Source organism: Mustela nivalis, assembly GCF_964662115.1.
Source record: "Mustela nivalis genome assembly, chromosome: 8".
In the NCBI taxonomy this organism is placed as follows: Eukaryota; Metazoa; Chordata; class Mammalia; order Carnivora; family Mustelidae; genus Mustela; species Mustela nivalis.
The window spans coordinates 35,677,294-35,704,109 of NC_139027.1; the positions used below are offsets into that span (position 1 = coordinate 35,677,294).

Here is a 26,816-nt window from a genome sequence, read left to right on the forward strand (position 1 = left end):
GCGTCATTGTCATTGAGAGGAAAGGCCTGACAACCTAGAAGCTATCCCCAGATCTGCCCTAGCTTCCTCTGTAGCTTTAGACAACTTGATCCGTACATGCCTCAGTTTCCCCATTTGTAAAGTGCAGGGGGGGATTGCTGGAGGAGGGGAAATCATCAGCTCTTATGCCATCCCTTTCCCTTAGCACATCCTGGCAGGCCTTGCGAACCCCAGGGCACCTTCCCTGCTGTGCTTGACCAGGGAAACCCAGCCAGCCCCACCCAGGCAGTTAGAGGGGGCCGTTGAGTCAAGACCTGGGATGGTTTCTGTGTTTTCGTCCAAGTGCTATAGCCTGTGAGCCTCGGAGTCTCAATTCGACGTGTTTCTATGCACTTTGAAGTTTTGGGGCGGAAACTGAAGGAATGGTGTTGCAGGTGGTGTTTTCATTTCTTCCTTCGCTTGAAGTTCGTGACTTTGGAAGTGAAAGGAGGAGGGAGGAAGCGTACGGAGGGAACATCTGGGCATGGAGATGGTGTCAGAGTAGAGAATTGTGTCTGCTGGACCGCAGCCCAGATCCACCCCAGAACAGCGGGGTCCTGGCAGGAAGCAGGATGTACTAACCAAAATCTGAGAAGAAAATGCTGCAGGAGACCTGCCAGTGTGGCCAGGAAGAGTTTAAACAGAAACTTCAGAGGGAGGAATAAAAATTAAAAAAAAAAAAAAAAAAAGCCCCAATAAATCTACAAAACCAGAGAAGACAAAGCACAGCACCAGAGTATCAGCAAGGGTTCTTGAGAGGAAAAGAAACTCCTCTTGCTGACTCAAGCAAAAGGGGGATGGATTGGACGTTATCGAGAGGCTCGCGGAGTCAACAGGAAAGCTGGTTTCTGAGCTGAGAGTGGGGTTCAGGCCAGGAGAGGAATTCAAGTGTGTCAGGTAACTCCGCGGGACGTGCATGGGCTGCCTGAGGTTGCTCAGCTCAGCTCAGCCCTGCTCTGGGGCGGGGAAGCCCACTGGGGACAACACCCTAGAAGGATACCTTTGTACCTCTTTGCAGAGGGCACAGCACCCGGATCCCTCCGCCCACCAAGACTGCCCGATGGTCAAGACCACGTCACCTAGGAACACCGAATTGTGCAAAGGAAGGGCACGTGGATTCTGGGTTATTAAAAAACAGTGTTATTCCTCACTGTATGTGACGGAAGTGTCCCGCCATAAACACGGTGAGTGACCTCGCATGTCTGAGGAGGAGGACTCCAAGATCAGTGACCAGGCATGGAAAACCCATTCAGCAGGGTCAAAGGGTAAAGACAAACCCAGATAATTTTCAGTCATCAGGACCAAGCTTTGTGGAGCATGGGAAGGAGCCTAGCGGATGTCAGAGATGCAGGCCGAGGCCAGAAACATCTGGGCAAGTGAAGGAGGAGTAAGGAGCAGGGACCTGTAACCAGGGCTCAGGGTCATCTTTTTCCACTCTCGTGGGGTCTGTCTTGCTGGAAAAGGGCCGCTTTGATAGGTCCAGTTGTCGTTAGCTTCAGAGTGGAGGAGGTGCCCAGGAGGGTCAGTGAAATCCCTTCCAGTCAGGAAGGCTCCTGAGCTCTCCCTCTTGGGAAAGCAAATCTCCCAAATTCAGAGTTTAGCTCCCCCTTTTCTGGGCATGGTGCCAGTTCCCAGGAATAGGAGCCAAGTCCAAGCTCCGGGGTCCTACTCCTCACTGCCAGGCTGGGGGCTCCGGGGAACAGGAGCCTGGGGCTGCTGCTGGCATCTTCCTTCCATGTGCACAGCAGCGGAGCCAAATGGAGAGGACTCGGGTCCTGCTGACATTACCAGGGCTCTGGATTCAGCTATGCCTGAAGCCGGGGTGACTTTTGGATTTTGCTTGATGGCAAGCCCTGGGAGAAAATGATCTGAGCCAATAGATTTTCTTTTTGTGTCTAAGCCAGTTTCTGTCCCTTGTAACCACACAGGGTTTCAACAATAGGCAGATAATAATACTAACACAGATCACAACTCTGCACTGTTTCTTTTATGACAGCTCGGGGAGGTTAATGTTGTTATCATACCAAATTTGGCATAAGAAAACCAAGGTGTGGAAAGATTGAATAAAATTCCCTAGGGCCACACAATCTTAACTCAAAGGACTGGGGGTTCAGGTGTCACTCACAGAGATTGAGGGAAAACCCCCAATTCTGCTCATGTATGTGACTAGTCCCAGTGAGGAACAAAAAGGGAGGAAATATCTAGAAAAAAACCCCAATGTGGCCACAAAAGGTGGTCACTGGTGATCTCAGATCTTTAGAAAAGCATGCCTAAAAGGTGAAAAAGGAGCAGAGAATCAAAGAGAATGCACATGAGGGGCCTACCCCCATGACAACAACATTGAGAAGGTTAATGTCCAGAATAAGCAGGGACCTACAAAATGGCCACGATTTCACAAGGGTGTCTCAAGCTCCCTGAAAAATCCAACAAGGAAGGGATAGGCCTGTGCATGGAGAAAATGCTCAGATGTAAAGACTCGACCAAAAAGAGAGCCAGCATTTCCAATTTAGCTTCCCACTCTTCTAGTTTTTCCGAATGTTCTTGAACAAGGTAGAGCCCAGGACCCATGAGAAGACCAGACCGCACTCAGGCCCGCTAAATGAGTTAGTCTTCAGCCCAGCACCCATGAAAGTCTCAGAGGACCTCAAAGAAGCACCGTGATTCAATACTGGGATGTTAGCTCCTACGCAAACTGCCCATTTTCAAAATTGTAAAAAGGAGAGATTGCTTCCTGGCAATCCCTGGGGGAATATTCTAGAATGATAGACCATGTGGATTGAAAACGTTGCAAAAAGAATTTGAGGGACAACAGGGTTCAGGTCCCCCAAAACAACTAGGAATCTCTTTCGAGGTGCATCAGGTAAGCACTGTTTGCCTAAAATAATGTCAGCAAAGGAGCTGGTGTCCTGGAGGGTCCTTTGATGCCATTGATAGGGCAGGAATCCAGAAACATCCCGGCCAAGAGTATCAGCGCTTGGAACTGCAGCAAATTATGACCCACCAACCTCTTTCTGCATGCCCAAGGCAATTCACCTTCTCTCTTGGAGATACAAGATCGTTCTTGCGCGTACAGTGGGCATAAGAACAGAGCCCACCCGAGATTTGCATAAATAACCACATTGTGAATGACACAAAGTCATTTCAACTGGATGGAACAGGAAGCCAAGCCACTACCATCGATCCAAATTAAATCAGAATATATATCAATACCACCACGGAGAATTAACAATGCAACCGAGAAGAAGGTGCTGGATAGGAACATGACTGTTTTGCCAGCTGCCTATGTGAAAATAAGATCCGGGGAGTAGCCCAAATGTCCAGCAACAGAGTGTGAAAGGTAACGGAGTGGCCCCAGAGTGTGAAAGGAAACGGAGTGGCCCCAGAATAGTAGAGAGCTCTTGAGGGAATCAGTCAGTGTATTCTCAGACCTGGCCATAGAGATGGAAATTATGTGACAAGATGAAAAGCCAAAGACCAAATGACATAGATATGGGATACAGTTATGTAAAAGTGTTACATGCAAATTTACAGCCAGTGTCAAAATGTTTTCTGTAAAAGTTTTACCTTCACCCCCCCGGAACAAAAGAAAGTCTGGCAGTTTTAGTTGCTATGGGATTAATGTCCGTAAAGGACGCGAGGGCTAAAAGCCAACATGATTTTAGTTGTACCAGCTGAAGTATAAATTCGGGGTGTGCTGCCTCCAGGGGCTTGTCCCGGCGCCCCCAGTGACCGTCCCGTGAGAGCTCAGCTGGGTACTTTTGGATTGGCCTGAAGAAAACTAACAACAATTTCCAGATAGACGAAAGAGTTAAATGTGGAAAATGAAGTCCTTGTAAAAGAAAATAGGAATAAACACTTATCTGTGCCTGGGAGAGAAGGAAATTTGAAATTTGAAATTAATGGGAATAGCCACAGAGGAAAATATTAGCAGGTATAAAAATATGAAGATTTCTCAGTCCTGAGTCACCATAACAAAATTAAAAGGCAAGAAAATGGCTGGGGAACCTACATGACGCATAGTAGGTGAATTGCGTGTAGCGTACAACCAGCAGAAAAAATGGGCAAAAACAGGACAAGGCGATTTGAAGGAAAATGGATGCAAATAAATAGTTTGTAAGAAATCCAAAGATGTTCCAACTTGCAAACAACCAAGGAAATGCAAATAAAAGGAGTTAGCTAACATTTCTCTTTCAAGATAGCAAAAAAAAAAAAAAAAAAAAAAAAAAGGACAATTTATCCAAGGATCCAGGGACAAGGGCGACCGTGTAGGTGGGAGTGCTAATTGGACTCTCCGGCTGGCACCCGCGGACTAGTTTATTTAACCTCCCACACCGTAAACTGAAGATCATCATAATTCCTGTCTGACGGCGTTGTTGGGAGGAGCGGGTGAGATCACTCCCCCCCAGTGGTGACACTTCAAGGCATCTTTTCTCATTAGAGGTAAGCAAGCAGGGTATGGCTGGATAAATCATGATGCACTTACGAGATGAAATTGTACACAGACATTAAGTATATTGTAAAAGACGATTTCCTAATGAAGATAGATACTACGAGCCTATTAGAGTAAAGGGAAATACACACATATTTTTTATATACAGAGAAAAGATGGCTGAAGTTTCGGTTTTTCCCTTCTAGTGGTTTTCTTTAAGTGATGGTGATTTTTTTTTTTTTTAAAGAAAAGACAAAAGCTATAAGGACCAGAAACAAACAAACAAAAATGTGAAAAATGGTATTGAGACTAACCAAAGTCAAAACAAAGTGAAATCTCCTATACCATGAAGAATGTCCACTGGCATGTTTAGATGGCCGGAAACCTCAAATTGCACAAAATAGTTGGAGAAGATGGTTATGTTGTGTGGACTGAAAGAGATAAGGTTTTGTGAGGGTCATGACATCTGTCTGCACAAATCTGATGGATGCCACATCAGGGTGTGTCCTGATTTTGCCCTCTGGAACGGCACATTGCCTGCCTCTCAGTGACTGTACCATCTGAAGATGAGGATTCAACATTCAGGCCCTATGGGACTCCCTTAGATGCTGCTGGGCATCTTGGCCCAGGAGAGCAGGCACGGACCTCTTGTTGGGGGTTGGGGGGGTCCGTGGAGAAGTCTCCTGCCTTGCCCAGGTTTTGGATTTGACAATGTCTTTTCTTTTCTTTTTCTTTTCTTTTCTTTTTTTTCTTTCTTTCTTTCTTTTTCTTTTTTTTTTTTTTTAAGATTTTATTTATTTATTTGACAGAGGGAGAAAGAGCACAAGTAGGCAGAGAGGCAGGCAGAGGGAGAGGGGAAAGCAGGCTCCCCACTGAGCAGGGAGCCCGATGAGGGACCCCGGGATCATGACCTGAGCTGAAGGCATACGTTTAACCGACTGAGCCACCCAGGCGCCCCTCTTGTTTTCTTTTTAAGATGCAAAGCCATAGACGATTAATTATGGGACAAAGAGAGGGAGCGAGGACAATCATCGACAGACCGAGGGTATGGCAGGTGTGCTTTGACATTATCTTTAGAAATGTCGTACCTTACATAGAAAAACGGACATTGCGTTCATTCCTGAGAGATCTGGTAGCACAGGCAAAATTAGCCCAGAAGTTGTTTCATCACAGTTTGGTAAAACTTAAATAATTTTTCAGTAGACAAGCTCTGTGCAAGCTGCGTTAAAAAGAAGCTCACCAGGGGCGCCTGCGTGGCTCAGTGGGTTAAAACCTCTGCCTTCAGCTCAGGTCATGATCCCAGGGTCCTGGCATCGAGCCCAGCATTGGGCTCTCTGCTCAGTGGGGAGCCTGCTTCCTCCCCCGCCACCCCCCCCCCGTCTCTCTGCCTATTTCTGATCTCTGTCAAATAAATAAATAAAATCTTTAAAAAAAAAAAAAAAGAAGAAGCTCACTCAACGATGCAGATCGAACCCCAGGATCGTAGGCTGTGTGATTGGTTTCCAGCGGGAAGCTCATTTAATCATCAGTAAGGCTCACACATCACTGGCCCCAACAGTCGGGGTGTCTGGTAAGGTAAATATTAGAGGTGGGCAAATCAGGCCCCTGATATCCATTCATCACCCTGAAGTTTAGGTCCCAGAACTTCCTTTGGGAAGCACCCCCTGTGGGCAGCACCAGATACGCTGGTTGGGTGGGTTCTCCTTATCCCATATTTGGGGAGGGGGTAGGCCCTCTTTGGCTTAGACCAATTAGCTTGTTCCTTTGCCTTGACTTTGGGCCCATGTAACTTGAGGGGCCGTTTGCTGAGCTTCCTGGGACACAGAAATCCTCTCTCTTTTGCCGGAGCCTGCAGGAGGCAGAGCACAATGACTGAGGGGCTGCGCAGTGGAGAGAGAGGGGAGGGCCAGCCTCCCCACATCCTACGACATGGGGAGAAGGTACAAAATCGGATCTTCAGTGACTCAGGATCCAAGAGCAGAGCCCCTGCCAGATTTTTCAGTTTCCTGGGTCAGTGCGTTCCTTGATTGGTTAAGCCGGCTTGAGCGGAGTTTTCTGTCATTTGTCCCAGGCACTGCTGACTGGTACAATACCGAAAAGGAAGCTTACGTTCTAGTTTCAAAGATTGGATTGTTGTGTCTATGACTTTAACAGCCACCAACAAGCAGCTTAAGATAAAAATCTGCTTTTACTTTGCTGTCAGGATAGTGTTTTCAATACTTTATTCTAAAAACATGACCATTCTAGGAAGGATTTCAATAAAATCTTGTCCCCATCACCTGGTCTGACCCAGGGCAGGACCAGTCTGATGATCATGGAGTAACTGAGTTCCAGGTTCTGGGGCAACTGATACATCCGTCCTGTTCTGCTGAGGTATGTACGTGTGGTGGTGGGAGTGTGGTGGTAAGGCACAGAAAGTGATTGGTCAACTATAAACTATTATAAGCAGAATCAGACATCTGGTGTAAGTTACTGTTTGACAAAAGTTTTCTTTAAAGATCTAGTAAAATGACTGTGGTTCATTTTTACCAAACAGAGCCCAGCACTGCGAAATAAACCACATGAATTGTAAGATTTGATAATGTAGATCAGTGAGTCTTGAATCCTTTCCTAGTGCAAAGAGAAAGTGCCTTTGTTTCACCAGAGGGAAGTAGCCCAGACAAGGACACACCTCCCTAAGGCCCCATGGGGTCCAAATTCCATGGGAACTCTTCTCAGGTCTGGAGGAGGCCAAGCCTATTAGGATACTGGAACACGCATATTTCTACTCCTCCAGAAGGTGAAGATCAGCCAAGGGTAATCAGAAAGGCTGTTAAGGGATGAATCATATGTTTCAAGTTAGGATTGTATTTAGCTGCATTTAGCAGAAAATACCAAAAGACAGAAGCATAAACACAAGTGTTTATATACCCATAGAAAACTCTTAAAGAGCTTGTTTCTTCTTGTCTTTCTATTCCACTACCCTGGCCCTGGTTTCTACTCTCAAAGTCACAAAGAAGCTGCAGGAGTTCCTGCTCTCACATCTACTGTCCTAATGAAGGAGGAAGAGAATATCTGCACAACTGAGTTAGTTCCTTTTATATTTTATTTTTTTAAAAAGATTTTAAATTTATTTAACACAGAGAGAGAGCACAAGCAGGGGAAGCGGCAGGCGGAGAAAGAGGGAGCAGCTGACTCCTCACTGAGCAGAGCCCAAGGTGGGGTTGATCCCAGGACCCCAGGGTCATGACCTGAGCTGAAGGCAGTCACTCAACTGAGCCACCCAGGCACCCTGAGCTAGTTCCTTTTAACTTACTTTCTCATAAATCCCATACTTCTGCTTATATCTCATTGGTTAGAAATTAGTCACATGGCTGCAGTGACCAGCAAAGGGCCTGAAAAATGTAGTCTCTTAGTTGGGCACAATTTACCTCCTGAATAAAATTAGTAAATGAGAGAATAGAAATAGGGTAATGGCCTAAGAGAGGTTCACTAGTAAAATATTATTCAGAACAAAAAATGCAAATGTGGGTGCATTTGCATAGCAACACATGCCATCAAAACTTATTTCTGGGTTATTTTCAACGAGAATTGTCACAGAGGCTGGGCAAGGGGAGAGGATTTAATGTTCAAAGGGTCTGGTCTCCATTTGTACCTCCTTCAGCTAGGGGGGCAGAGTCCTCGGTTTCTTTTCCCCCCGGTGGCTGCAGCTTATAATAGGTTGTCCTTGGGCCATCACGGGGTCTTATGATGGTGTAATTTGGCCTCTTCCTTGCTCTTCCTGCCTGTCTCTCACCTGCCAATTTTCTCCTTCCTCTTCCTTCTCTTCATTTTTCTGCTTCTCCTTTCCCCTCCCTTTTTTCCTCTTTCTCTTTCTTCTCCTTCTTGTTGTTGTTTTCCTCTGCTGTTGGGTCATACCTGGAGCTGCAGAGGGAGGCGAGCTCTTTCTGTCCTGGGGCACTGTGATCAGAACCTTTTAACCTAGTTGAGCCAATGAGCAGTGAGTTGCTGGGCACAAGGTGACAGACACTTGAGGTCTGTTATTTTAGTTAAGCCTCACAACATCTTCATCTCAGGCTTGAAGTGAAGTCGCTTGACCAGGGTGGCAAGTTCAGCAGGACAACAGCTGTATCTTATACTTCCAGGAAAGAAGAACGAAGCTGTAGAAGGTCAGGGAAAGAACACGGCGTGGGGCACACCCGCTGTGACCTCCATTCAGGATCTGCTCCCCCTTCTCCGGCACCAACATCCTTCCAGGACCAGTTTGGTGGACTGCCTGGACCAGTGACCTGGAACAACGAACCAGCACACCCCATGTCCAGTGACCAGTCCAGGATGGGCAGATGGCCCCGTCATGCCATTCCCATGTCTGTCACCTGGGCTGCTGAGAGGACAGTCTTGGAGCTAAGTTGCTAGCAGCCAACTCACAGCCACCCCTGGTGGAGAGCCCCCTTCAAGAGAGACGGGGTGACTGAGACCTAGTCCTGTTGACATCAGAGTCAAGCCAGTCCTGCACTTTTCGCGGTGACCCATACATTTCTTCCCCAGCTACTCCGAGTTGGGTTCCTTCCCTCACAGCCCAAGTGTCTGGACTTTTATGTAGGGCAAGCAGCCTGAATGCTCCCCTTCAGGCCCCCGGGACCTGCCTGCAAGACAAGGGTGGGGGAGGAGGGTTTATGGATGACAGAAGAAGTTGAACAAACAGAGAAGGTTGTATTTTCTAAAGCGAGGACCATTTTTCTCTGTGTTTTAAACCAGAGGGTAAAAGGAAGGCCTTTGGGGATGTTTTCTGGCCTGCGGTTCTAAGCGTCTGTATTATACTCATTTAAAAGCATTTCTGCTCCTCAGAGTGAAAAGCCGAGAGGAGCGGCAAGTGCAATAAGGCCTCTGTGAGAGGAGAAAGGAGGCATTTCTGATCAGTGGGGAAAGGTGGTTCATTCAAGAGAAAGTGCTGGGGGACGCCTGGGTGGCTCAGTGGGTTAAGTGTCTGCCTTTGGCTCAGGTCATGATCTCAGGGTCCTGGGATCAAACCCTGGTTTGGGCTCCCTGCTTAGCAGGGAGTCTGCTTCTCCCTCTCCCTCTGTCCTTTCCCCTACTTATGCGCGTGCTCTCTCTCTCAGATAAATAAAGTCTTTAAAAAAAGAAAGAAAGAAAGAAAGAAATAGTACTGGAATGACAGGATGGGGGAACCATCTGGAAAAAACAAAGGTGAATCCATATTTCAATGATCTATCCAAACACAATCTACATAGCCTAACTATTGAAATGTTAAAAAAAAAAAAAAAGAAAGAAAGAAAAGAAAAGAAAAAAAAAGAAACCATAAAAGTTTTAAAATAAAATATTTTTTACCTTTTCACATCAGAAAGAGGAATGCCGTAGCACAAACACAAAACATAAAACCCCAAACAGAAAAAAATTGATGAAAACGACGATATAAAAATCAAGTTTTCTCTCTGGGACCAACCCTACCATAAACCAGCCCAAAAGGCAAATGTCAAACTGGGAAAAACTACTTTGACTAATATCACAGGCAAAGTGTGACTACCCCCAACGTACACAGATTCCTATCCATCATGGAAAGGCCGTACATCGACAAATGGGCGAAGGATGGGGACTGGCGAGCTGTAGGCGTGGGGCTCCTGTAGGAATGGCCCTCAGGCACCCGAAGAGCCGCTCAGAATCACCTGTGGGAAGAGAAATGCAATTTACATTGACACCGAGATGCCATTGATCATCGCTCGGGCCGTCCCATTCTGATCACGTGCCATGTTCAGAAACATGACAGGAGCTTGAAGGCATCCTTGATGTCTGTAAAGCAGGACAGTTTTAGGGGAGGGCAATTTAGCAACATCCATCCCAGCTACAAACACGCTTGTCCCCTTCCCGGTGAACCGCGGCTCTGAGAATTCATCAGGCAACGCTCTCGCAGGTTGTGAGCCCGGCGCATGAGTAAAGGCTCTTCGGCAGTGTCGCCTATGTTTGCCAAAGACTGGACACCATCCAAACGTCTGACGTCCTGCAGCTGGTTAAGTGAACTAGGACAGTACGTTAACCTTTACATAACAAAATGTAGGCACAGCCTGTGTGTGCGGCGAGTGGTCCTGAACCGATCCCCGGGAGTCTGGTAAGGTTGGGGGGCGCTTCTGGAGAAGGAATCCGGGGGTCTTGAGGGGCAGCCGCAAGAGGGGCTCTTCTGTATACACTGGTCTAATCTATTACATTGTGTGTGTGTGTTTTAAAATTTTATTTATTTATTTGAGAGTGAGAGCATGAGCAGGGGGAGGGGCAGAGAGAGAGGGAGAAGTAGGCCCCCCATTGAGCAGGCAGCCCAATGTGGGGCTCCATCCCAGGATCCCAGGTATTTGACCTGAGCCGAAGACAGACGCTCAACCATCTGGGCCACCCAGGCTCAGACCTTTTACATTTTGTACCACGTTCAACGGTTAACTATTAAACATACTTTCTAAACTTGAAAAAGTGAAGTATCCCTATTCTTGCATCCCAGGGACAGCCAGATACGGCAAGGGTGTGCCCAGGTAGAGGCCATCCCCGCTCAACCCCACCTCTTGGCTAGGTCACCACTGCTTGGTCTGGCGTCTGAGGTGTGAAGACAGTGGGGTTGGGGGTGGGGAGGGTCCCACTGGCTCAGCTGCCGGTGATGGGAGGTATGCTCCTTGCCCTTGTCTGAGGCCTGCTCTCAGCCACTCCCCTGCCCTGAAGTCGTCACCCTGTTGTGCATTAATTAGTACACATTAATGATGGATCTTGTAGGGTCTCAAAATCCTTTTGGAGGCAGGCAGAGGAGAACACGTTTATAAATTTTAAATAACTAAAAAAAAAATTTGCATTTGCTGGTGCCCACTAGGTACTTGGACATGTTGCGGAGGGTGAGCAAAAATAGGTCCAAGGCACTGCCTCCTCCGGGCAGGTTTGCAATAAAACTCCACGGTTCTCCCTTCTTGCCCCACTGCAATTAAACACGGGCTCTCCTGACACTGGACCTGGAGAGGTGGGGGTTGGGGGCAGGGCATTTCCAGGGAGGGGCCCTGCTTCTGCTGTGGCTTTGCACTCTGTCACAGTGTCACACACTCTAGTTTCTGACCTCAGAGTCTGTCTTTGGAATTACAGCAGTTGTAGGTGACACCCTCGTGCCAAGCCCCTGGTATGCTGGCCTGGCACTTGGCTCCTTGGCTCCGGGGATAGGGCCCCGAGTGGAGAACAGACTCCTTTCTTGTGTCACAGAGGGGGCTGGCAGGAGCAAGCTCCCAGCTGTCACTCTGGGAAGGACGGGTGTCACCTTGGCACCGAAGGGCCTGGCCAGCTGCCCCGTGAATGTTTGGAGTTGCTCTCTGGGCACAGGAGCTGATGGCTGTCCTGGGACCTCTGGAAGGGTTTGGGTCTCACTGAGGCCCTCCCTGGGCCTGATGAGAGGAGGGCTGTCAGGTGGGTGCAAACAGAGGGAACCTTAGCAGAGACCAATCTGACAAGCTGCCAGGCAGAGACGGTTCTGAGCTAACGAGGAGCCAGGCGAAAGGCCCAGAGCAGCTCCCCTGTGGACGAGCCTACTGGCGTAGGCATGGACACGTGTGTGTGAATGCGGGCACATGTGCCATGAGTGTGCATGTGTGAGTGTGCCCGTGCATGTGCCACAAATGCACAGGCATCAGACAGATACAGGCACCTCCCTGTACTCACACACCTCTGTTCCATGGTCCGACTAGAATCCCCTTCCCAGACTGGCCTGCCTAGTGGACTTTTTACACAAAGAAAGGGCCAGAGAAATGGGCCACCAGTCCTGCAGGATCTGAATGGGCATCTGCAGGGGCACCCCGGGCTGTTTCCCTGGGCAGAGAGAGATGGGCTGCGGACCTATCAGGGGACAGGGAGACAGTTGTCTCCTGCATCTTTGATGTAGGACCCCCAAGGCGCGTAGCCTGGACATTGACTTGCCTGGCTCTGGAGGAAAGAACTCCACAGGCCCATGTGGGGTGATAAGCTTGGCCTGAGGAAAGGGGAAGATGAGGGGCACTTTCTGAAAGGAGGAAGGAGAGAAAGAGAGAAAGACACAGAGACAGAGCAGGAGGGAGGGACTATAAACATGGACAGGAGCAGGGAAGGAAGCCGGATGGGGTTCTGGAAAGGCAAAGAGGGAATCGTGTGCAAGCCTACACCTGACTTTCTCTTACGAAATCACTTGCACTCAGGTTGACAGGAATTAGCCTGAGTCCCACTGCCCAGGGCTCCTCTGGGTCTGGTCTGGCTGGATCTTTGAATCTCTAGTCATCATTTCTGGTCAACCTCAAGGAGACGGGGTGGCTGAAAGGGTCCCCTCACGATGGTGTCGGTGCTTGCGGTGGGGCTGGAGAAGCTCTGTCACTCGCTAACCTACTAGGGACCTCGATGAAGTGACCTCCCTTCCCTGGGCCTCAGCAGCCCCATGTGAAAGGCAGTTTGGACGTTAGCCAATAAAGTGGGCTATTAAGGCATTTATCTCTCAGGGGGTGGAGTGGGGAAGAAGAGTCTGGAAGCAGAAGCCAGGGTGTGTTTATTAAATGTGAAAACGTATGGTGACACACAGAGGATTTTTCCTGAAAAGCCAAAATATATCTCCACAATCATCTCAGTAGGCACGACACTCCCGAATTCCACATGTGAGTCAGAAGACCATCTGCAGCCAGCAGAGAGGTAGGGGGTCAGCGGGCGCACGACCGGTGTGTCCCTGGGCAGGCATGTGCGTGGTTGCACGTACGCGTGTGTCTATGCGTGTGTCTGTGTGCACTGAGAACGGGAAGGAGCCCTGAGCAGCGTGTGGAAAGTAAAAGTAGTGAGCGCTCAGCTTAAGCAATTGTTTTTCTCCTGGAGGCTAAAATTCATGGGCAGGTGGCCAACAGCCACGTTAGGATGAGAAATGCCATCTGTTTATAATAAGTTGGCAAATACATCTTGTGGGTGCAGTGAGCGTGCAGCGCACCAGAATTTGTGACGCCGGCCCTGGCTCGGGGTCGGTGGCAAGCCCACCAGAGCTGACATTAGTGTTCGTAAAGCCCAGCTCCAGCACTCACCTCCTTTCTCCACCTTCCACTTCCCTTTGGGGTGGAGAGACACATTCCCAAAGATGGCAGCTGGAGAGCCTTCTGAGAGCCAACGGCAACTGTGGCTCCCTCTCTGGCGGGAAGCACCACAGCTACCAGATCAGAGACTGGGGAGGACCTCTCCAGGTGGCAAGGCCCCCCGTCCCACCGATGCGGGGAGCCTGGGTCCCAGCAAAGAGTCTCCTATGAGGTCTTTTCCAGAAGACCTCTGGAAAAGCTCTGGGCTGCCCCTGCCCTATAGCATGGTATCGTCCATCCAGTCAGCTGAAGGTTCTGGGTCTGTTGTGCCTGCCACTTTTCAGAGCAATAGCAAATAAAATCAAAAGCCAGACCTCTGTGGCAAGTGCTGTGACCTGTCACTGCCCAGGCGTTCTGTGTGTGTTACCTCCCTGGATACTCCAGGCAGCTTGGAAGAGACACCATCATCATGCCATTGTACAGATGGGAAAACAGAAGCTTGGAGGGCTTACACAGCTTGCCCAAATTCCTGCCGTCAGTGGGATTTGTGTGGAGTCTGGTTTGAACCCAGGTTTTCCCAATTCTGGAGTGCAAGCTCCTTCCATGAAACTCCACAGAAGATTTCTCTTGAACTATGCAGGTCCACGGCCACTCCTGGAGACTGTCTCTAGCCTTTCTCTGGGTCCTTCCTTCTGATCTTCAGAAACTCATATCCCCAAAGGGCATTCATTCCCTCTATTCATAAATCAGTGAATAGTAACAACACGTGGTGGCCACAAAGCAAGGACATTGGACTCAGACCCAGCTGAAAACTCTGCTTTAGACTCATGCTTCCCTTGGTCAAATTACTCAACCTCCCTGCCTCCAGTTCCCGATGTGTAAGATAGCGAGCATTGAACTGCTGCCTACCCCACAGGATGGGTGTGAAAGCTAAAGGAGATAAAACCTACCCGGCTCCCTGGCCAGTGTTTGCATAGCTCTGCTAAGGAGGTATGTGTGGTGACACATGTGATGAAGTGAGGAGGACATGTAGGCAGATGTCCCACCACCAATTTCATTCTTTCCCCATCTTTTGACTTCCCAGGATGGTGTCTGAGAAGGCTGAGCAGGGGGCCTGAGACATTCACCTGCAGAGTTAACAAGCTTCTCTCCTCAGTCAGTGGAGATCATGTGGGGAGCTTGGATGTTCACTCCCTGCCCTGGCAGAGACCAGGCTCTCCTCACCTTTCCCACTCGGGTGGTATCACAGGAAGCTCTCTCCCTTTTTGAGTGGTAATAAGGCCATGTGGGGAGTCACAACAGGGCACTCTGACCCTCCATTTGAAGCAGTTTTCAGTGGAGGCCCTGTGGGGAGTCAGAACTTCTATCCCCACCCAGCCATAAGGGAGAGGCCTCTTTTGCTTTTACCTCTGTCAACAGATTCCAAGTAGGGAACCTGGACTTCCCACCTCACTGCCACCAACCATTTTCTCTTCCCCAGAGGAAGCCACCTGACACAGATGGTTAAAATAATATCCAGCATCTTGTGACACAATATTTGAAATGCCAAGTTTTCAATAGAAAATCACTCCTCATACCAACAATGAGGAAGATCTCAAATTGAATGAAATTAACCCATAAATGCTAATCCCAAGATGACAGAGATGTTAGGATGATCTGACGGACATTTTAAAGCAACTACCATAAAAATGCTTCAAAGAGTAATGTCTAATACTCTTGAAACAAGTGACAATTTGTTCCTGGGCAAGAAAGTTAAAATAGAAAGAAGAACCCAATGGAAGTTTTAGAACTGAAAAATATAGGAACCAAAACAATATTAAAAACACTGCCTGAATAGAGGTGTTCGCCCGCAGTATCACAGGGCAACAGTGAACTCAAAGATAGGACACTGCTCCATAGCCATTCTGGACAACAGAGAGAAGAAAATGAGCCAGAGAAAAAAGTAACAGAGCTTCCGGGACATGTGGTGCTATACCAAAAGGTCTAACTTCCATGACACTGGAGTTCTGAAAGGAGAAGAAATGAGGGCAGAACTGAAAAAGTGCTCAATTAAGTAATGGCTTAAAACTTCCCAAATGTGGCAAAAACCATAAAACCACAGATTTAAGAAGCCAAGACATCAAACAGGATAAACCCAAAGAAATCCATATCAAGACACATCACAAACTTCTGAAAAACAGAGAGAAAAGAACATACATTGCAAACAGAGAGGAATGACACTCCACCTGTAGGGGAGAAGGGGGTAAGAAATGTGAATGACAGAAAACTGTTATGAGAAACCATGGAGGCCAGAGTGTTGAAGTGGCCAACTCAGAATCCTACATCCAGCTGAAAGGTCCTTTCTAGTGAAAAGATCCTTCAGGAATGAGAGGGAAATCAAAGCATTCTCCAAAAATCTAAGGATATTTGTCACCAACAGACATACAGAATAAGAATGGTTAAAAGAATTTTTCCTTCTTTTTTTAAAAAAGATTTAATTTTTGGAAAGATTTTATTTATTTATTTGAGAGAGAGGGGGTGGGGGAGGGGTGGTGCTACAGAGGGAGAGGGAAAAGTAGGCTCCCCGCTGAGCAGCGAGCCCAAAGCTTGACTCGATCCCAGGACTCTGAGATCATGACCTGAGCTGAAGGCAGATGCTTAACCAACTGAGCCACCTAGGTGCCCTGCTAAAAGAGTTTTTCTTTCTTTCTTCCTTTCTTTCTCTCTCTCTCTCTCTCTTTCTTTCTTTCTTAAAGATGTTATTTATTTATTTGACAGAGAGAGAGTGAGCAGGAGCAGGGGAAGGGGCAGAGGGAAGAGCATGTTCCCTGCTGAGCAGGGAGCCCGACCTGGGCTTGAACCCATCGTGACCTGAGCTAAAGGCAGGTGCTTCACTCACTGAGTCACCCAGATGCCACTCAAAGAATTTTTCTAAACAAAGAAGGAAACAATAAAAGAAAGAGTATTGGAGCATCAGTAAGGAAGAAAGAAGATAAGCAACAGTGTTAGTAATATTGGTCATTATAAGAACTTTTCATTTTCCTCTTGAGTTTTCAAAATAGTGTTGATGATTGAGGGAAAAACCATTAACACCATCTAATGGGATTCTAAAAGTATGTAGAAGAAATATCTGAGACAATGGACTATTATAAACAGAGAGGGTAAAGTGACATACAGAGAGGTAAATTTTCCACACTTCACTCAAACTTGTCAAATGGTGACACTCGTAAACTGTGGTAAGTCTCAGTAAGTGCAGAGAAATCATCGGATAAAATCCAACAAATATTCCAGATAAAAACTCTTAGCCAATTAAGAGGAGATGGGAACTTCCTCAGCCTGATAAAGGACATCCACTAAAAATATACAGCTAAAATCATTTTTTAAAAAGTAGGCTCCATGCCCAACATGGGACTTGAACTCACAGCCCAGAGATCGAGAGTCAGATGCTTTACCAACTGAGCCAACCAGGCGCCCCTATAGTTCCTATAGTTACCATCATCCTTTTCTTGTTTTAATTTTTAAAGGCTTATTCATTTATTTGAGAGAGAAAGAGAAAAAATACGCAGGCAGGGGGAAAGAATCTTTGAAGCCGACTCTGGACTTAGTGCAGATCCCAACGTGGGTTTTGATCTCATGACCCATGAGAGCATGACCTGAGCTGAAACCAAGAGTTGGGCGCCCAACCCACTGAGCCACCCAGACACCCCGTTAGCATCATTCTTAATGATGAAAGAATGAATGCTTTCCCTCCTGAGATCAGAAATTATCTATTCCACACTGTCCTAAAGCCTCTATCCAGTGTAAAACGCAAGAACAAGAAATCCAGAGATCCAGGTTGGAAATAGAAAAAGAAAGCTGTTTTTACTGGCAAGAGTCTACATAAAAAATCGTAAAGAACTAAAAAGCCCCTAGAACTAAAAAATAACTTTAGTAAAGATATAGGATACAAGATTAATTCATAAAAATCACTTGCATTGCTGTATATTTGCAGTGAACCACTGGAAATTGAAATTTTAAAAGTACTACTTACAATAGTATCAAAAAGTATAAAATAATTAGAATCTGACAAAAGGTGGACTAGATCTACACATCAACAATTATAAAATGTTGCTAAAAGAAATGTAAGAGGACTTAAGTAGAGACAGAGAGAGAGACTGTGTTCATGGGTCAAAAGGCTCAGTATTTTTAAGTTACACATTCTCACCAAATTGATCAGTAACGTCAATGTGATTCTGGGAAAAATCTCAACAGAGACTTTTGTAGAAATTGACAAACTTCTTCTAAAACTCATATGGAAATGCAAAGGTCTTAGAATAGTCAAAACAACTTTGCAAAGGAGGAACAAGGTTGGAGAACTAACACTGTGGGATTTCAAGACTTATTATAAAGTGACAATAATCAAACCAGTGGAGTAAACATGAGCACAGACATTAGTGGAACTTCAGAACCGAGACTAAACAGATCCACTCCTGTATGCACACAACTAATTTTTGACAAAAGTGGAAAGCAATGCGGGGAGGGAGAAATGGTAGTCTTTTCAACAAATGCCGGGGGGAACACTGGGCTATCCATAGGCAAAAGAAGTGAGCTTCAATCCCTACCTCATGCCATGTAGAAAAATGAACTCAAAACGGGTCATCATAGCTTGAAATAACCACAGCTTCTAGAAGAAAACAGAAGAAAATCTTTGTGACTTTGGGCTAGGTAAAGATTTCTTAGATATATCAAAGGCATGGCACACAGAAGAAAAAAAAAGTGATCTATTGGACTCCTTCAAAATTAAAAACAAAAGGAAATGAAAAGATGAGCTACAAATAGGAGAAAACATGTGCAAATCATATATTTAATAAGGGGCTTGAATCCATTATATATAAAGAACTCCCCAAACCCAGTAATAAATCAGACAATCCAATAAAGAAATGGCTAAAATATTTACACAGACATATCACCAAAGATCTATGAATTAGAAGTGTTGCAAATTATTTTCAGGAGAGATCACAATGCAACCATTAGAATGACTACAATGAAAGGGACTGACCACAATAAGCATTACAAGGATGTGGGGCAACTGGAACCCACTGGAACCACTGGAACTCTCGCATGCTGCTCATGGGTTTTTAGAAACGATGGGGCTGTCATTAAACAAATTTCGCCAAACCCCATTCAAAGAATCACAGCTTAATTTCTTCCTGCCCCAATTTCTTTTGCCCAATTTCTTTTGTCACACCAGTCACCTCCAGCCATAGTGAGAGCTTTTCCCTTCAAGCAAACCGGAGTGGATCTTGTTTAGAAACACTCTTGTTGTTTTGTTCTGCTTTTTCATTTAAGGCACCAGACTGCGAATTGGTTTGGTGTGCTCAAGACAGCCCAGCCCCCCTCAGGTCCTCTTCTCCGTGGACTGGAGGTGTCTCGAAGGGTGACATAGGGCCGGATTAAAGGAAAGAGAAGAAAGCAGAAAACACCAGGACTCTCTGGACGACCTCGCTAGACAACTTTCAGAGGATTAAAGGCAACTTCTGGGTGTGAGTCAGCGCCCGCCCCAGCAAGCGAGTTTCTGTCTGCTTGTGTCTCTCTGCCTTGGCAGTCGGAGGAAGGCCCCCGACTCTGGCCAGGAAGAATCTGCTCTCCGCTGATAAAGTCAAAGCCCCAGTACCAGGAACCCTGTGGTTTTTCTGTCTTTGGAAGTTCTCCCGGTGAGGCCTGGGAGAAAAGGACACTCTCTAGGAGAAGTTACTTCCCCACGCCCTCCCCCACTCCCTCCCAAAGCATCCTTCTGCAAATCGCCCAGGCGAGCCTTTGCACACATCTGGGCCGAAAGACCCGGCGCAACCGAGGTTGTGTGGGCTCCGTTTCAGGTGCTTTGGACTCGGTTTTTTCCCTTAAATGTGCGAACTGTGAAGTTCCGTCCCGCCTTTTGCCCTCTGGGGAAGGGCGGAGGGAGGCAGCCTTGGGGGCTGGGGTGGGAGAGGGGTGGGCGAGACCGTGGTGTGTCCGCCCACGCCGGGATGGGGCGCTGCGTCACGGTGACCGTGGCCGCGGGAGCCTCAGACCCTGCCAAAGCAAGCCGCCTGCTCGCTCCGCTTTGCTGCCTCTTTCTTTTCTCAAACCAGTGCTGGGGAGTTCCAAGGCTCTCAAAGGGCCAGGGAAACTCTCTAAAGCACCGGATCAGACCACTCGAAGACATGCGGATTGTTTTGTTTTGGTTTGGCGTTTTTGAGCCCATCGTTGCAGGGTAAGCGGAGCTGTCAGTCTAGAAGCCCCCCAGGAGCCGGGCGTGAGTCTGCAGAGCTCGGTATTTTTAGAGTCTGCTCTCCGGGATTGCAGCAGGTGGACCGGAGCCGGCTCCTGTGGGGCTTAGGGCGCGCGGGGCTTTGCGGAACCTGTTGTAGCCCCAAGGTGGGCTTAGCTGAAGTTTCGCGCAGAGCTGGAACCCGAGCAGTTCGAGGCGAGCAAAGGCACCAAAAATCGTTGTTCAATTTCACCTTAAATTAAACAAACAAACACCTCTCAACACGTTCAGATGTCATTTGGGAGGGCTGGAGGCGGGATTTATCAAAGATTTATGAATGGGGTGATCTAATAAAAATAAAAATTGTCCCATCGTTTCACAGGATGGCCGTCTATTTTGCTTTTCTTTGGCAATGATCCATGATTGAACTACTGATTAAAATATACCTTACGAAGTACATGTATTTCTATGGAATGTCTCCGTAAGTATTTGCTGACTTGCTTCTGAATTACATGCCTGGTTAAGCGGACCCTGACCACAGGGTCTTTGCTTCTCCTTCACACAGGTGCTCTCTGCACCACTCCCTGTGGCTAGGGTCTGGGCTGCTGTAGGTTTTGTCTTTTTGCTCTGTCTAGGGAGCCCAGCACAGGACTTAGTTCCTGGAGGCTCTCATTCATATCCACCGGGGACCCCTAGCTGGTCATCTGTAAAATGGGACAATAGGTGTTGTTCGTACCCACCTGAGAGTCTTCTTTACAGATCCAATCCATAAAGGATGGGCAAGCTGCTGGCAGCCAAGTCCTTTCCCCTTCTGCTTCTTACTTTGCAATCTGTGAAGGAAAGAGTACAAATTTAGCAGTGATGACTCCGTTATTTTACTTAAAAAAAAAAAAAAAAGAGCCATCCTTAGAAAATAGTAACATCTGTTAATTCTGGAATGTGGTTACTCAGGTGTTCCTTACATCATTCTCTTTATTTTTCTGTATCTTTCAAACCCTCCTGCCCCAATAAAAGAAGAGGCAAGAGAGTTTTTTAAAAGACTTGAATGAAATCTAGTCTCCTGCAGTTGGACTTTCTCTGGTTCTGGATACAGGAAAATGTTTAGTAAACCCCAGAGTCCTGAGACTTTGTAAGGAGAGGCATTACTATTATTCATCTTGTTTCTGTTCTCTCCACTGCTCTAGGAATTTACTGATACTCAGCAGTAGCCTTCACCCCTACGCCCCTTCCTGCTGTGGAAGGCAGCTAGCTGTTTGCTCACCTGGCTGTTTGACTTGCCGTGGGATAGGAGTTTCCTAGTTGAAGGCACGTGAATTCAGGATGGTGTCACTTACAATGTTCTGATTCAATTTCATCCAACACCGCCCCCCCAAAACCCCAACCTATACCAAACAAAAGCATATCATATACCTGTATGAAGAGTAACTCCTATCTGCAGTCATTAAACATTTGTTTTGTGTAATAAAATCCCAACTTTCTTGGGCTTGCGGGAGAAAATGCACATTGACATCTCCACTCCTCTAACTTAAAAACAGCCGAACTAAATTAAGTAACAACAACAACAAAAAAGTTGTTTCCCACACATTTGCCCTGTTCTTACCACCAGTCCTCAGCCTGAAATAATTTCATGCTTGAGTTATTAACTTATGAAAATAGGCACAAAAGGGGAAAAAATGTGAGCAGATCCTCGGCTGTATTATTAGTCATTGCTACAGCTGAGTGCATTCCGGCACAAAGGCGTGTTACTCTGCCTGAGTACCTCAGTTTTGAACAAAATGTAGCTCACTAATGCGTTATGCCTCATATATCTTTTTGTAATCATTAGGTTGCCATTCTCTGTAATTTATCCTGTTTTTCATTAAGAGAGTGTGCATTAGGCAGGCGTGCACTCAGGTGCCCATGCATGGGCGTGTGTATTCGTGTGCGCCCTCAAGTGTGTATTTGCACGCACGCGCACACACACACACACACACACATCTGTTAAGTCCCCTTTTGTTTGTGGCTGAAAAGAAAGGTCATGGGCTGAGCCGTCAGTCCTTTTAGGGAAACATCACTGTATTGATTAAGATAATTGAGAATTATCACTGATTGTAATGCTTTAGAAATCAGGGTGATGGATGGGTGTAAATGTGTAGATTTTGAAACACTGGTGAATTGGGGGTAGGAACATGAGTAAATGAAGGGGATCCAGAAGCATTCTGGAGAAGATGGAGACAGAGTGGGGGAGTCTGACCTGTCTCTATCAGCGGCAGCACTGGGCTAGAATCTTTCTGGGCTGGGCAGAAGCATGTCACCCCCTTGCTTAGTGTTCTCGGGTCTTCTGGAGGAGCGACAAGATACCGGATGGTAGCCCTCTTTTTAGAGGTTTCTGGCTTGCGCTCAGACGTGTTGCCCCAAATCAGTTTGAGTCAAATGAATAAAAGAACCAAGTTTTGAACCTACTGATTTTTGCTTCTGTGAAGTCCAGGGTTGGTTATAGAAATCACGGCCTTTGAGTGTGAACCTCTGGACAGAAAAAAACTGCAACCAGAATCGCAGGCAAGACAATAATCAAGCGAAAGAAGTACAGATGGGAAATATGAGATGCTTGCAGAAGATCAAGGTCCTCACGAACAAGTTTGGATCATTTGAGCCGTTGCCTGAACAGATCAGAGGTCTGCATGGGGCTGGCAATCCCCCCACCAACCTGGGCCAGGGAGCCCCTTAACCCCCTACCCTCCCACCACTACCCCCCACTCATAGGCCCCAAGTCTCAGCCACTAAGAGAAGCCCCTGGCATCTTCCCCCTGGGTTAGGACAATGGGATTCTTCACCGGACACTTGCCTGGCCAGGAGAGACACTAATTGGGAACCAAATGTACTCCTTGAACCTCTTTGAAGTGTTAACGAATGCTTTGATTTTTTTTCTTTCCTGCTCATTAAGACAAATGCAGTTCTGCTTTCCCCTGAAAAAAATCTGATCTCAACTCCCAAGCCAGCTGCTCATCTTCCTGTTGCGGTGACCAAGCCCTGCAAGAGGGTCCCCTCCTGTCAGGTGACCCACCTTGCCATCGATCACTGTGGCAGGGTCTCTGTCTGGGGCCTCAGCACATCACACTGCAATCAGAGCCCGGGACGTATCCCCACGGGGTCTCCGCTCATGGAAAAACACAAAGGTGCTCGTGGTACCTCTCTACCCAGACTGCCTAAGCATCCCAGGCATGTTGAGGTTCCTGGATACTATGCCCTGGGGAGGGAGTCGGGCTGGGCAAAACTCCAGGGAGACAGAGCCCCCCCCCCCCCAAGATCTGGAATCTTCAGAGTGTATGAAGCCAATTTTGCCCTTATCCTTGTTTTACTGGTGATCTGCTAGGGTGATGTGATGGCAGACCTTGAACTGGAGGTCATGTTGCTTCTTGCAGCTGGCATCGAGCCCCTGAGGCTTACCTGCCGTAACACCCACCCCCACCCCCCCAACCCCAAGACCTCCCTCCCTCTTTCCAATGCCCCGTGCAAAGTCAGTGCATGGAAATCTGCCTAACGGAAACAACCACAGCTTGGGGTCTACTCAGAGACCACTGAAGGTGGGTCAGGCACCTCCCACCCCCAGTGCCAGCCACAGGGGACACCCGGGCCCCTGAGATGGAGCTCTGCTCCAGAGGCGAGCACTAAGAAAGAGGCCCTGTGCCCAGCGGAGGCCCTCCAGGAGATGGCTGCAGATAGTGGTAAAGATGAACGAAGAAAAAAGTGTTCCTGAGAACAGAAATTCCAACCGGGGAAGACGTCACCCATCCTATCTCATTCTCTGAGTTATAATCTCCACAACCAGCAGGCCCAAAGTCCTGCTGTCTGTCTTATTTCCTTGCACCCTCTTCCCAACCGCGGGATCAGCATCAGGGTTAGACCTTCTCCCCCATTTTTGTTTTTACTGCCTTAACCGTTTTAAGGGTCCGATTCAGGAGGGTCAAGTACATGAACACTGTCTTACAACAGATCTTAGACCTTCTTCATTTTGCAAAACTGAAACTCTACCCATGCAGCAGTGACCCCCCGTTCTCCTCTCCTTGCGGCCCCCCGGCAACCACCAGTCTCCTTCCTGTCTCTCTGGCTTTGACGACTCTAGGGATCCCACATAAGTGGAATCGCACAGCATTTGTGCCTTTGCGACTGGTTTATTTCAGTCAGCCCAAGGTCTTCCCACGTTTCGCGTATCTTGTGGCCTGTGACAGATTTTCCTTCTTTTTAGGCTGATATTCCGCGGGAACATTCCATCGCGTGCGGAGATCCCCGGCTGCCTCTCCATTCATCTGGTGAAGGACACTTGGGTTGCTTCTGTCTTCTGGCTCTTGTGAATGACGCCGCTATGATCATGAGTGTGCAAATATCCCTCGGAGATCTTGCTTTCAATTCTTTCGGCACTATACTCAGAACAGGAATTGCTGGATCATACGGTGGTTCTATTTTAATTTTTTGAGGAACCTCCCTACTGTTTTTCACAGCAGCGGCACCATCTTCCATTCCCACCGGCAATGTGGGAGGACTCCAATTTCTCCACACCGTCCCCAACCTTTGTCATGGCCTGTTGGTTATATACACACATATGCCCTCTGAATGGGTATGAGGCGATACCTCCTTGTAGCTTTCTTTTGAGTTTCCCTCATTCTTAGTGATAGCCACTCTCTTTTCCTATGCTTGCTAGCCATTTGTATATCAGCTTTAGGGAGGTGTCTAATCCAATCCTCCCTCCCTCCCCCAGGGTGTCTGGGAGGCTCAGTTGGTTAAGTGCCTGCCTTCAGCTCGGGTCCTGATCTCGGGGTCTTGGGATGGAGCAATAGGGCTCCCTGCTCAGCAGGGAACCTGCTTCTCCCTCTGCCTGCTGCTCCCTCTGCTTGTGAGCTCTCTCTCTCTGTGTCAAATAAGTCAATAAAAACTTCAAAAGAATTCCTTTCCCCCTTTTTAAATTAGATTATTTAGTTTTGTTGTTGTTGTTATTGTTGACTTGTGAGAGTTTTTCCGTATCCTCCTCCTTTTATGCGTTGAGCTAAGAAAAATAAAAACAGACTAAAGCTATCAGAGAGGTGGATAACTTAGTCGCTTGTGCCTTGGAGGGGTGGGGGGGCTGCATGTTTCCGCAGCATCGGGGAAGGCTGGCCACAGAGCAGTGGGCCCACCTCCCAGCCACGTGGTCTCACGGCAAACACTGCCCATCAAATGCACACCCCACTGTGTTCACAGCCTCGTGTGCCAAATTGCCGTTTGGAAACCGACAGCAAACACTGGTTGCAGGGAGCTCAGAAGCGTGTAATATCCACTTTAATGATGGTTCCACTTTCTTGTTTCCCCCTCCTCGGAGGAAGGGGAGAGGGAAAAGGCCGTTCATGGAAAAATACATTTAAATGGATCAGTGCCGGGCAACGCTTTGCACATCTGTTCTTAACTGGTTTCAGCTGAAACTACTGGAAATATACACAGATCTGTTTATGTGGAACCAGTGACATATGATAAGATTACAGTTTGGAGGGTAACTCTGGATTTGGTGGTGGGGTAGGAAAAACCCCTCCACACTTGGTCTCCACACACGCTCCTAACCTTTTACCGCAGATGTTGTTGAGGGAATCGGATTTGCTGCACATTAAAAAGACCTAAATTATTTGAGATTTGTTACCAAAAAACCCAAGATGTCCTGACAGCCATTCTGTGGTGCAGGAGTCCTGCTTCCCCTCCAGTCGGGGCCGAGCCCTTTGTTATTAGAGCCTGGAGAGCACAGCTGGGAAACAGCTTGTTTCTGAGTAATTCTGTCCTCACTCCTCGAATTTGTCCATGTTAGCAGGAGGATGGTAGGCAGGGTGTTTGCACACTGAATGGCTGGTTGGCTTCCCTTGGAGGACACCAGCAGTCCCTGAGGACAGGCAGCCCGCAGGGAAGGAGTGTTTACTGAGATCCTCTCTGTGCAGGTGCTGGGCTCTTTCCCAAGCCTTTCTTACAGAGCACCAGAACCATGCCTTGAGGTCATCCCATTATAGAGATGAGAAAACTGAGGCTCTAAGATGATTTGCCCAGGACCAAACCGACAGTAGGCAATGAGGAAAAGGAAGAGTTTTTCTCCCACCTAAATGTCTCAGGGGGCACAGCTACGCCTCAGATATCCACGGAAAATGTAGATACCACGGGTGCAGATCTCCTTGATTTGGTAAAGAGAGCCAGAAATGACCAGGTTTTCACATGTTGGCTCAGGTCTTAAAGTCAAACAAAAAACTCAGACCGGGCTGTGGTTTGCGATCCCACGGCGGGGGGCCTTTGGTGCCTCCAGAGGTGGGAGACAGAAGCTGTCTTGGTTTTGCTCCCTTTCCAGGTGGGGACTTGAGGATCTGACTCTCAGGGTTCTTGTCTGCTGGTGCCAGAGGCCTCAGTCGCAGGCAACGGGCGCGCAGGCAACGGGCGCCATAGTTCAGCTTCTCCATCCCTGTGTCCCTTTGAAAGCCTTTCCTGGTGATTTCGTGGGCACTCCCTTGGCTCTAGCACGCTGTGAACATGCACTCATCTATAAACATTCATCTAATCATTTATCTCTAAAAGATCACATCAGTCTATAAAATGCACCACAGGACGTAAGAATAGCAGTCACATGGCCTCAGAAACAATCAGCCGAAATTGACATCTGACAACACCCCCCCCACCCCACGCCCAAGAGCTGCGTTGTGATTGGTGAGGTTTTCATTCCTGAGGGACCCCACGCTGTGAACATACACCTATTTCTGTTCATTGAAAATCATTTTTTTTAATAAGCATCCCAGTGGAAAACAATTGTGAATGGCAGCTTCATTACATGTGGATTTTTAGAACAAAGAAAATACTGCTCACACTTGATGACCTGTTCAATGATACTGAATTTTAATTAAAAAAATGTTACATGCTAAATTGATGACAAGGAAGGTGTGACACTAGGGCTAGGAAAGAAATCAGGAAGGCAACTGAGGGTTGACAAGTTGCCTCGGTGATCTATTTGATGTTACTTCCTATTTTTGTCCTCTCTGTTTATTTTCCATTTGAAATGGTCAGTTTTGAGGTAGTGGGAAGGTGCTCCAAGCTCGATGGACTTCTGATGGGGAGCCTGGTAGGACTGGAGGAGGGTATGAGGAGGGGAAAGTTATTT

General features: G+C 47.5%; 1 long non-coding RNA gene across 6 annotated transcripts in view; it reads right to left on the reverse strand.

Annotated features, from left to right (window-relative positions):
* Positions 1-26,816, reverse strand: part of LOC309870849 — a 225,094-nt gene that overhangs the window by 82,986 nt on the left and 115,292 nt on the right. For 4 of the 6 annotated variants that reach the window (XR_014314849.1, XR_014314850.1, XR_014314851.1 and 1 more), the window contains exons 3-5: positions 20,425-20,514; positions 18,057-18,118; positions 9,983-10,110 (exon numbers count right to left, since the gene is read on the reverse strand). This is a non-coding gene — a long non-coding RNA (uncharacterized lncRNA). Of the gene's footprint in view, positions 1-9,748; positions 10,111-18,056; positions 18,119-20,424; positions 20,515-26,816 lie in introns of those variants that run through there. The other 2 variants (XR_014314853.1, XR_014314854.1) reach the window with 1 other exon arrangement.